We start from the raw sequence: 13,016 nt of genomic DNA on the forward strand, positions 1-13,016 counted from the left end.
TCATATAAATGTTATCCCTATCTACATAGTTTTTTTTAATGGGATAATGATATTTTGAAAATTCTTATATCAAAAAATTGTAGTTTGACGAACAGATGGCATCCCTTTACTGTTAGCTCACTCAGAAAGCTGTATTACGGTGGCGGTTCTGGTTATTGCTACCAGAGGCGTTCTTGTCACCGCGGAGGGCGTAGAAGAGTATGACTCAAATTATTTTAAGTACACTATTAAAATTTGCCGAGAAAACACAACAGCAAATAGACAATTCTATGCATTTACAGAAAGGCAAACACCACATTTGTTTAAAACTGATTAGAGAAATCTTTAGATTTACTTTCATTCACTTTTATAGTTTATTCTTGATTACTACAAGTAATCGCGTCAAGTACCACGGAACAGAATACGTAGGAGCATGTAGACTACGTTTCAGTCAGTGACGATTTTACAGGGTGGCTCAGGGGAGAAAGTTTCCCCCAGTGTCATAACTCTAATTGTGCAATATGTATTACCAATATTCTTGCAGTATTATTTCCAACCCTCACCACATGTATTGTAAATCTCTCCGGGGCAAATATGAAATCATCATTGGTTCTAGGTTCGATCATTTGACCTGGCATTCTAGTTGTGCCATATTTTTAATCAGTTTCAGATCAAATAACACACTGCTAAAAGTAAGTTAGTTTGAATATATATTTTTTAGAAATTACTTTTGGTCATTGTTTGTTATGTTCATAGATGTAGTGAAGTGTTCTATTAGTGATAAAAAATAATATAGGATGCTTCTTATCTGTGGTTAATAGGAACTGCTCTAAGAGTGTTCAAAATCCATCTGAACTTCTGATGTGTTCAATGAATAAAGGGTCACAGAAACTACTTTTACACATTACCTAGTGTCTAGAAGGCCTCCTGACAGTGGTTAATAGGTACTACCCTCAGAGCGTTAATAGGAACTACCATCAGAATTTCAAAACATGAATGTATTTGAAATTCTGATGCGTCCAATGAGTATATAGACTCAGAAACGACTTTTGAACAGTATTAGGATATTTTACACATTATCTAGTGTCTAGAATACCTCCTAACAGTGGTTAATAGGAGCCGCTCTAAGAGTGTTCACAATGTACCTCAACTTCAGATACTGGCAGAAACAGGTCGTAAAGGTGGAAATTGTAAAGTGTAAAATGTTTTAACACTGATAAAAATTCTTTGCATCCTCTGATACCCATTGGTCACATCAAACGTTCAGGTATATTTGGTGTACCCTTAAAGTAGTTCCTATCTATCACTGTTATGAGGCATTTTTGACATTTTTTGTTCACTGACAGAACACTTGAGGGCATTCTTGGACACGTTTGACAATTACCATATGTCATTTCTAAAATAAAGCAAATCATGTTCAAACATTCATGTTTTGCAGTGCATCTTGATACATTATAAGTTGTTTGTCTGTTAGCTCGTATTTTCTCGGGTACGTAAGTTATCGACACGTATCCTCTGTCCTACATATTATGCTACACTGCTGTGTATTGGAAACGCAGTAGAAATTTTGCCATACGAGAACAAAGTAAGAGAAATAGAAAAATGGTTATTCGTAACTGGTTTCCACAATTTTCTATTCGTAAATAGTTTTTTTTTTTTTTTTTTTTAGAATTTTCTAACATACAATACCATTGTTCAATACGTATTAAATCTATGACTTAAGTAACACGATTGTTTATCAGCGCAAATACGAAACCTCGCCAGCGGTTTTTATCCTGTGCCAAACTATTTAACCCAACTATTATTACTTATCTTTGTAAGATCCAAATTGACATTTGGTTTATCTTGATGTGGGACCACAAAATTTATTTTCCTTAAAAGATTTCTATTCTGCTTCTCGAGCATTTTTCATTCTGCTATTTTCCACTCCCGGTATACAGTATGTTTTAGTTTAATTATTCATACCCTGTTGGTGATCCTGTTGTATTACTTTTTTTTAATTCACCAAATTGTTCATCAATATTTGCACCGTATATTTTTCTTACAATTTGATTTTCGAGAAACCTGAAATTGTATGTTTCTTGCAAGACAACACTCAACATTCCTATTCATATACTTTAACATGCTAACTTTTGCATTCTTAGATCATTAACCTTAATTTGTTCGATATTAGTAAATTCCATTTATACCTACATTATACAATAAAAAAATATGTTGTTCCGTTACATTATAATGAAAAACAAAAGCATTTTAAATAATTTTTTGAACATAGTAGCTATCTTGGATTTTCTTTTATTGAAATGCATATCCTAATTAATAGGAGAGAAATTAAAATGTACGCCAAAAATAGACTATCTCACAAACTTCTCATCTAAGGGTAATGACACTCGGTATAGTGGCACCTTATTAATAACAATTTGTCACATGCTCCATTGTTATCAAAAATTTCGCTTCTAGAGGAAAAGGGAAACTTCTGAAATAAGTTGTCTTTTCATTTTGTATGCATCAAATTGCCAAAGTGAGGAGAAATACTTGGAATAACTTTTTTAAAGTGAAGTTTGGATATAGTTAACACTTGAGCCGATGTTTGTATTATTTGGATCAAAACATCCAATATATTTCAGGTAAAAATTTTCTTGTACGTCTTATATCTGGAGAACCACATATAGTCTTTCCAAACCCAAACAATCACTTAACTCAGTATGATGTGCTTATTCTGAAAAAAAAGTAAAATGAAAAATAAAAATAAAAGTGGCCCCTGATACAAAAACTAATTATTGGCCAAGATCGTAATTTGTTATGCATTTTAATCATTTCTAAAATTATTGGCCAACATTGTAATCTTTTGATTCATATTTGGATCACTCCTAAAATTGTTCTTCTTCTAAATATTCTTCCTAATTAAAAAATGTATTCTTATATATATTTTACCCTGATTATCTGTTGCCTAGTAGAGGTAAGGTTTCTGCAACGAATAGAACTCGAGATTATTCCATGTGTACTGAAGTGAAGTTTCCACACAGATATTGCATACATATAACTTAACTCATGTGATATAGACCTTCTATATTAAAAAGATAATCTCAACTTATTTATACCTAGGTACTCTCATAAGAAGTGAAAATATCAGGGGTGTCTTAAGCGATCAAATTCCAGATGAATATTTTGCTTAAGACACCCATGACCCCACCGAGATTCGAACTCGGACCTCTGGATTTGTAGTACAATGCGCTGCCATTTTCGCTATAGGGCCTTCAGTCTTAGATATGAATTAATCTGCTATTGGTATTATACTCAGCTGGTCAGACAGTGGCTGTAATAAAGTTATTACGCTATGAAAAATCCGACAATTCTGAAGGTATTTTTGGTGCTCAATACTTACGAGTATGTTCACACATTATTGTACCAATTGTTAACTGCCATGACTCACCATACATTTAAAGCGTGTGTGTTCTTTTGTTTTCCACAGAATCAAGTATAAACTCAGTTTCTCCATAGTGCTTCTGTGTAGAAATACATAGTTTACTGTGTAATTCACTACTATTAAACACGAAGCAATATAGCAATGTACACCCTGTGAAGGGGTTTAATAGTATGCAACCAAAGTCACTTGCGTGTAAAGTTAGATTTCATGCTACAAAGGGGCTATGCACAGTATAAGTCAAAATGATGGACCAGATTTCCGAAATTTATTCTATGAAATCTAATACACGTATGTTATTGTGAGACATTCACTTTGAAAGGGTAACTCTCAAAGTTTAGTTTCCATGCAGTAATTCTAAATTCTACCCCTAAGAGTCAGCAGCGAGAAGTTAAAGAAAATGACGTTGACTTCAGAAAAGAAAATTTTATTAATTATCATATAAACAAATCTGTGATTAGTGTGCAACGGCATTTCCGTACCAAATATTGGAGAGAACCACCTACAGAGGAGGTCATTTGTGAGTGGAGGGACATTTCAGAGGTTCGGGCCGTGCATCACAGTAGCAATTGCTGATATTGATGCTACAAAAATTTGGCAGGAAGTAGACTATGGGCTTGATGTTTGGCGTGTTACGCGAGGTTCTCAGAACACTTATGATATGTTTGGAGAAAGCTTTGAGAATTTACTTTTCTTAGTACTTGTCTCACATTAACATATGCTTATTAATTATCACAGGATAAGTTTCTGAAATCTAGTCCGTCATTTTGACTTGCTCTCTATATGTACATGGGAGCAGATTTTTGACTGCTTATATCTTGCGATCAGCCATATGGATCATCTCTACCAACGACCTCGATTTCTAACTTTGACTTTCAACATCCTGGCAAAAATTGATTTTGGCCCATCAAATACCTTTCAAGATTCTGTCTCTAGAATGGACAGAGTATTTGGAAATACAAACTCATTTTTAAAAGAGTTCTTTTAAGAATATCAGTTTAAACTAACACTCTCAGTTATAATCACTTTTATTCTAATAAGATGATATTATGCTATAAATTATGATACCATTGGATTGATATCACATGCATCACACTTGAATGATACCAGGGCATACTTATTATACCCGTGCAAGGAGAGTATTCATATTACTGATAACATATTTGCATTGTGGAACATTTGGACTGAAAAAGAGAAATTTTCAAGTTCTGAAGGGATTTTTGCTGCTTCAGGTTGGAAACACTGCCCATAAAAAGACTTTTTTCTTTTTTCTCGATCTCGTAATAGATCTCGAATTTGCTAATTGTTTATCGTCAGAACAAACACACATGACTTGTAAGTCGTAATTGAATGCTCCTTTAGGTTTGCCAACTACGGAGGCAAAACATTTTGATATTTTTTCCTTTGCTTTTCTGTCAGTATTGTGCTGTCACCTAACGAGAAAAAGTAGAACTAACTCATGACTTTCATCCACTAAAAAGAAATCATTATCTCAAGGATTAAATAAGAACCTTAATAAACTATATGTTTTCATGACATTTCTATGGATGTCCCTGGTATTTTACAATGGAGTATTTTATTGGATGTCACTAGATGTCACTGGTACACAAGAGGTTAACCAGAATTGGGTCACGAAATGTTTCATAACATTATCAAATAGCTATAGTTTACAATTTTTCAAACTGTGTGATTTTTATTAGCATTTCCAACGTTTCCATTCGCTTAATATGTTTACATTTTTAGATATATAAAAACATCAAAGACACTGAGAGATGGAAGTGAAAAAAATACCCTTCAATGGTTGATCATTTGAATTAGTGAGTAAGTAAACATAACAACTGGGAATTACTATTTGCTAAATAAAATTTCATGTTTTCAGAGAAAATTCTTCATACAATGTATACTGTGCATATGGCTATCAGTGTCAACTGCAAATATGAAAACATTTGAGAGAACACAGACGTCAGATTTAAATGGTCACAACAAGACAGTTTATACATGTAACACGGATAAAAATAACAAGAATATTACCCAAAAGACCCAAGTATGTTCATGAACTTAAATAACATATAAATAACAAATTAATAGCACACCTAGATAAGTGTGAAAAAAAGAAAGATTTACATTTTGTTATTTGTACTTATATAACACATACGAAAGTAATTTTAAAATGGCTATAAATAAATCTTGTGTTGTATTTTCTTCCATAAAGATTAATATTTTAGAAAGTGAATATATGTATGTACTATGTTATGCAAAAAGAGGAGTAATATCTTAACCTTTAAAGTCGTATAAAACTTATTTATATTAGAGGAAAAACATTCCCATATTTTATGAAAATTTACCAATCTTGTAGTCTGAAGGATGTTTGTCAGTCATTGTTACACTCTTAAATAAAATTAAAAAGTTCCTTTACTTCCACTATACCTAAAGCTAATGTTTTTCGTTGACATGTCATTAATTGCAGAGCTTACATAAAAATTTAATACTTTACGCATTATGTAATTTACTTTATATGTTTACATACAACCTATAAAAAGCGTATATATATATACGAGGATAAGTCAAACATTATCCACAATTTGGACAGAATTATTTTTATATAGTTCATACTGACTTCTGCCCTCGTTTGTTTTATTGTCATGCTGTTTTGGTCACGCTATGAAAGTTTGATCCTGTTTTGGTCACGCTATGAAATTTTGATCCTGTTTTGGACACGCTATGAAAGTTTGATCCTGTTTTGGTCACGCTATGAAAGTTTGATCCTGTTTTGGTCACGCTATGAAAGTTTGATCCTGTTTTGGTCACGGTATGAAAGTTTGATCCTGTTTTGGTCACGCTATGAAATTTTGATCCTGTTTTGGTCACGCTATGAAAGTTTGATCCTGTTTTGGTCACGCTATGAAAGTTTGATCCTAATTCTTCCATTTGTCTTCCTTTTGTTGCAGGTAGGTCATGAGCCGCTCCATTAGAAATTTGCACCAAAGAAGAACAACTATCAGTGATCCCGTTTTTGTGATACTTACAGTTGAAGTGGAAAGTTGAAATTTGTCATGATTGTAGACCTCCGGAACTAACCCACAGGAAAATTGCCAAAAGTGAATATTTTTAATTTTTAGGGAGTCTAAAGGTGGGATGAAGAAATTTCCTATGTTATTCAAAGGGACTTTTTCGGACCTATCATTTCATGTTTTAAGTACTTGAAATTGGAATAAAAACTTGAAATTCGGTTTGCTTGTACGCTTTGTATGGGAATATTTATCGAAATTACTAAAAATAAAAATTTTTAACATTAGAGTGGTTTTATGGGAAACTGAAAAATCTTTCCTATGTTATTCATATGGGACATCTACTTCTCAAAATTATTTTTGAGAGGCCGTAGTCGAAGTAAGCGTTGGGGGTCTAGGAGCGAAGCCCCCAACTAGCCAAATTCAAGAAAAATTAAGAGAAAATGTACGAAATTCACTTTTGATTCAAAAGCTGATACCTAAGAGGTGCAAGGTCGTAGGCGAAGCAAACGCGGGGATCTGTGGCCGGGAACCCCAGCTAGCAAGACTTTGAATTATATTTGTTACAATTAATGTGTCCATGTTTGCAGTAGAATTAAATTATCCTAATTTGTTATTTTATGTATAAATATATATTCAAATAAGTAGCAGTGTCAAAGAGTATACGAGGTGAAGTGCTTTTTGGTTTGTCACAGCACAACTTAACTAATATTCTTCTGACAGCGCCTGTACAATGCAACCTACAATGTTCTACTAGTATGTGGGTTGCTGCTATATCAGGGTGGATTTCAGATTCCCATAATGTTTAAAAATACGATTCTGCAACAAGTGATTGCTCATGGTCTCAAATTCTTAATTTACTGTTTACAATTAATTAAATATGTTATTCATTTATTTCTTTATTTCTGTAAGTAAAAAAGCCTTTCCTTTTACAAAACAACATCATTATACTATAACATGTAAATCCTTCGAACGTAGCACGAGATGATAATTGCTTCATAAATAGAATTATATTAGTACCTGACAATTTTTTTTCCTGGTTTATGCAGAAAATCACAAGCTCAGATACAAGTTGTTATACTTATATTACTTTCTTTTGGATGTAAGGTTTTGCAATATTCTGGTATGGTTAAAGATATTATTGCCGAATATATTAGAAAACAAGATATAACTAACACTTGTTTACTTTGTGTTAGCATATTATCAACTTCTTTCTTACAAAGCCTTATATCCCTTTATTATCCAAATTAACATTATTTATTGCAATTTCTATTTTATTATAAGTAATTATTTTTTACATACAGTGTTACACAAATGAAATCCGTAGTTGCAAAAATTTATCTTGTAATAACCGACAAAAAATCTTGCATAATAACTTCCTGCTCAACGAATTATTGCTAAATTATTAATTTATCAATAAGTACAATTTAATTTTGCAATGGAATTACCACACAATGTGAGTTTCAAAATGTAACGACGGTGTGTTTGCACGGAACATCAATTAGACAATGTATCTTCTGTGTAGAATTTACACAAAGTTCGATGAATAAAATAATGTTATAAATACATAATATTGAAGTATGTAAAACTACAAGTTACCTAATGTAATAATGTAATTGTTAAATAATTAGATATCGGAATTTTATGAGAATGCATATTTAGTTTGCATGTATGCATTTCTGTAAAACTTCGTAGGAATTTGTAACAACAAAAACACAGCTCAAATTTGAAGTTTTATACAGGGTGGCCCAAAAGTAGGTATACAGTCCCATACTGATCAACTCATTGCTTTTTATATCATTTCTTATAGGTAGGCTTAATTCCTTTATTATTTGTTCTTAATGTTTTTTTTTACTTATATTTTAATTTTGGAACAGCCGAAGTAAGTAAACCTATAAGCTAGAATGTTATACTTGATCAATGCAGGGTGTACACCTATTTAAGTGCATGTAAATGCACATTTCGATGGTTAAAGCATATATTGATAATTAAGTGTATTTTAAGCATATTCTGTAAGTTTTTTATTTCAGATATACGCTTATAGCATGCAATAAATCCAATTTTAGATTGTATTTTCAATGATTTTAAGTGTCTATGCAACAGAATGGCTTTTTCTATGGGAGGATGGAGCAATGCCTAGTTTATGAAGGACTCATATTGTTAGCAACCGATGAGCTGAGCAAAAAAGCTTACAATTGCCAAGACGTTAAGAGAAATTTGATAATGATAGAATCTCATGTAATATCGTGTTGACATTAATTTAGAAAGAACAGATGTGAAAAGTGCTGCTCAGTGAATGCTTAGTCTTTGAGAGTTCAGCCCGAGTTTCAGTCAGTTCCTTCTGAAATTAGGCGGTCCGTGGAAAAGAAATTGACGGATGTTCTTGCCAGAAACTCCGACTACAAAACAACTGAAGCGACGGGAAAATACCTTCAAGGGTTATATTCCAATTTGCCAGAAAATATAGATACTAATCTTGCTCCTCTCTCTAGATGTTATCCAGTAGCATTTGTTGATGTTGGTAGGTCATTTTAACGCTACAAGCGTCACAAACTGCTACCAGAAAATGTAGATAAACTTCTTGTGATATACTGCAGGGTTAATTATGGGCAAAAATAAATCTTTAAAAACTAAAACGTATTATTTATTTATTATTTTAATTGTTTTTCATTTATTTATTGTACATGGAAATGAGGCTTGTGTTATTTTAATGTAAAAGTAAATGCAATTTACAACACAATTGTGAAAAAAACTAGAAGCTGTGTTCTCGTATCACCGTGTTGATTTTAATCTTATAATCTGTGTATGCTTTTAGAAAAATATATAGAATATACAAACTGTAAACATCATTGTAATAAGTTGTAAAGAGAAGTCCCTGAAATGCAAAATACGCTTTCCATATTATATTTCACTTACAAAACTTGTCAAAACTTCGCTGCATGTTTGAAAGTGTTCTTTTTACATTGTATTGTTAGTGAATATTAAGTGTATATTTTAGCACATTTAACAGCATAGTTGCATGCATATTTCGTGAATTTTAATTGCATAAATATCTGATATCTAATAATAATAATAAAAGAATATCATCAATGGACTACCCAAATATAAATTTTTAATTTAGTTAATTCAAATTTGTAATAATCTTAAAAGAACTAATTAAAAAGAAAATCAGTTTTCTTTAAGTGCTTATTCTATTTTTTTATTTCGAGTCATGATAATGTTATTAAGGATTTCTAAGCACGATTTAATACTGTTTTTAGGTTGGTTCGACTAAGAAAATTATACTTCCATACTTCGTCAGTGGATTGTACTGCAGCCCCAACATTTTAAAAATGAAATGATATATTTCAGTATAACGTTCCAAGATTATGCCCTTTTGGCTAAGGGAGATCATGATGAAGGCATGGAAGTGACAATGGGAGAATTGGTGGAATGGAAAAGAGAGAGGAAACGGGAGTATTCCCGAGAAAGCCGACGGACACGATGTTGTCCACCACAAATTTACTTGGCTGGGGATCGAACCAAAGACCTCACACATCAGAGGGAAGCACTCTATCACTGAGCCACCGTGCCCACTTTACCCAACATATTTAACCACTAAGTGAAATGTTGGAATTTTTTAACTAATAAGTATACTGATAATAATTAAAATTTTAGAAATTGATGACTAAATTAAAATATTGAGACCCCACCGGGAATCGAACCCAGATCTTTGGATCTGCAGTCCAATGTGCTACCATTGCACTATAGGGCCACCAATGCAAAATTCTTCTTAATACATACAGTACCTCAGACTAAAATGTCTGCAACTCTTCCAATTTTCTTGAGCTTGTCAATTTCATAAATTATGAAACAACATTGCAAAAAAATATTACAAGAACGTAGAAGCTTTTAAGGCAATAATAAAAATAATGAAAATAATAATATTACGATCTTCCGTTGGCTGGTTTGTCAACATTGGTGACACATTATGGTCTTGATGCTTGAAGTTTCTGAATTTTTCCGTTATGGCGCTGACATCAACTGGCGGTCCGGCATAAGAAAACAAGTGACATATGAGTGTAAAGACTAGTTTATACACATGTAAGTAGCTTGAAGTTGAAAAAAAAAAGATATGAATAGATTTAAGAGAAATGAAAATTGTCATGAAAATATAAATATGAGAACCAAAAAATAAACATCACTTTAAAATACAAGGTGGTTGATAATTATGTATATGGGGGTGTTTCAAAGACAGCGGTACTGAAACAAGCAACATAACTTGAACACAAAATTGAGCATTACTCTCATATATCTCCGTACAGGAATTTTAATCTCTGTTCTCCATGACATGGTTTACCACTACACCATACAAATCGATATATTCCCGGAGACAAAGAGCAACGTTGTCACAAGCTGCTTGTGACACTGGTATCCTGTAGAACTCTTCTGTGATAGTTTTGAGTAGTTCGGCCAAATTGCGTATGTGATGTTGATACACTTTGTCCTTTAAAACATCCTATAAGAAACAGTTCGGTGGTGTTAAATCGGGAGATCGAGCTGGCTACTCCACAGACTAACATCAACCGGTCCAGCGGTTCGGGAATGTTTCGTTCAGCCACTCTCGCACTGGTATGGCATAGTGTGGCGGTGCTCCATCTTGCATCATCCTCACTCTCAGGATACACAGTGTTGTCATATCGAAACTTTTTGTCCAGAATTACAAATACTACAGCTAGTCAAACATCATATTCATAATTACGGGTCATCATGCACATAAATTGTTTATAATATATACAAATAAAGGCGATCTTCCGTCGGATAGAATCATGAGAAAACGGCTGAACCATTTAAACCATTTTCTTCATTGTATTTTCCTACCTTGAAATGGGTTTTTACAATGAAACATTGATTGAAATGTGTTCAATACAACAACGCACTACCTCTATGCAGTATTGAATGAGTACCGTAAACCGGGGTTACTTGATTTTTTTCTTTCTCGTACTCCCCCTTGTTATTTATTGCAATTATTTTCTGTTCTTCTTATGATGTTTCTAGAGTTTAGTCCATGTTACCTTTTCCTGCAGTCATAACAAAATTTTACTGAGACTGAAGCCTCCCAGGATCCAAAATGTGCTGTTTCCAAGTAGCATCACTTTTGGGGCTACTTGGAAAATATATGTCTTTTCATAGTAGTAAGAGCTGTATGAAAGATGGAACTATTTGGAAAGAACCACTTGCAAGATCACACTTTTCTGAGAAGATTGATATGCAACAAGCTTCTGTTTCTTTCACAGTAATGTGTTCCTAGGCTCTTTTAATAAAAACATACTTTTTTGCACAACCTTTTAGTTAAACACAATAAATTGTTAAACTAATATATACCAACCACAGTGACAAGCTTGTCTTTCTGAAGGCCTACAGAATCAGCAAAAAAATAGTCTTGCAATCTGCTTTTATAAACAATGCAAAACAATGCAAAGGAAAGTTTGTCAAATGCCAATACACGCATAAGCTCTTGAGACTTCTTTAAGACACTAAAAATATGTTCTACATAATTTTATGAAATTTATTTATGTATCAGATCAATAATTGCTTTACATTGGTTTAAAAATTACCTGCTACCATTTTTACAAGTATACATTTACGATAATCCATTACAAAAATATCATATGGTACCGTTATGATAATAATAATAATAATAATAATAATAATAATAATAATAATAATAATAATAATAATGTAACACAGTAGGAAAAGCACAAAAAATAATATATTGAAATTCTTTGCTGCAAAGTCATACGAAAAAACAACTTGTTCTCGCGGTTGTAGGTAGGTTCAGGGAAAACTTCAATAATGTCACCCCTGATCAGTATCATTTTTAGTAGAAAAACGGAAGGAAATAAAAAATGGCCACATATTGTCCCAGAAATAAAAGTGAACATATAAAGTTAATTCGTCTCATTAGGAAACTTTTGAAAGCAATGACATTTAGCACAACCAGGTAAAAAAATTACTTTTCGTCACGGACATTTTACAGAAAATTAAAAGAAAACACACACAAACAAGTATCAATTGATCTGAGAATTTTCAGACCAGTCTATAAATAAGACACAACACATATGACCATCCATATTGTTTCTCTTAGGTGTCTACTTATTATTGGTCTAGAAGAGAGCGGCGTATCTGTCTTAGTTCTCTCATCATTATACAAAATAACACACAAAAAAAATGTAAGTTCTCCAAGTAGCCCCAGATTTCCCAAGTAACCCCAGTTACGGTATTATTCTGCACCCGAAAAAACGATAGGTAATTGTAAAATACTTTCATTCATATTTTCAAAACAATGATAGAACTAGATTGTTTTTATAAGAAAAAGAGTACAGATGGTGCGTAAAATCAAATTCTCATGCTATATATCTTCAGACTTCATTCATGCTTCAAAGAACTTTAGAAATAATCCCAAAAATGCATCAAAAATTGCTATCTTGGCCATAATTATTTTTTTTATCGGGAGCCATACAATTTTTGAACGTCCCCTAAATCTTTTTTTTTTTTTTTTTTTTTTTTTACGGAATAAGCACATCACATATACTGAGTATACTGAGTGAAGTGATAGTTGAGGCTTC

General features: G+C 32.6%; 1 non-coding gene across 1 annotated transcript; it reads right to left on the minus strand.

Annotated features, from left to right (window-relative positions):
* Positions 1-10,091: 10,091 nt before the first annotated feature.
* Positions 10,092-10,162, minus strand: TRNAC-GCA (transfer RNA cysteine (anticodon GCA)). The gene has a single exon. It is a non-coding gene; the product is annotated as a tRNA-Cys (tRNA).
* Between the last annotated feature and the right edge of the window lie 2,854 nt (positions 10,163-13,016).

The sequence above is a fragment of the Thermobia domestica genome, chromosome 17, assembly GCF_964235325.1.
Source record: "Thermobia domestica chromosome 17, izTheDome1.hap1.1, whole genome shotgun sequence".
NCBI classification, from domain to species: Eukaryota; Metazoa; Arthropoda; class Insecta; order Zygentoma; family Lepismatidae; genus Thermobia; species Thermobia domestica.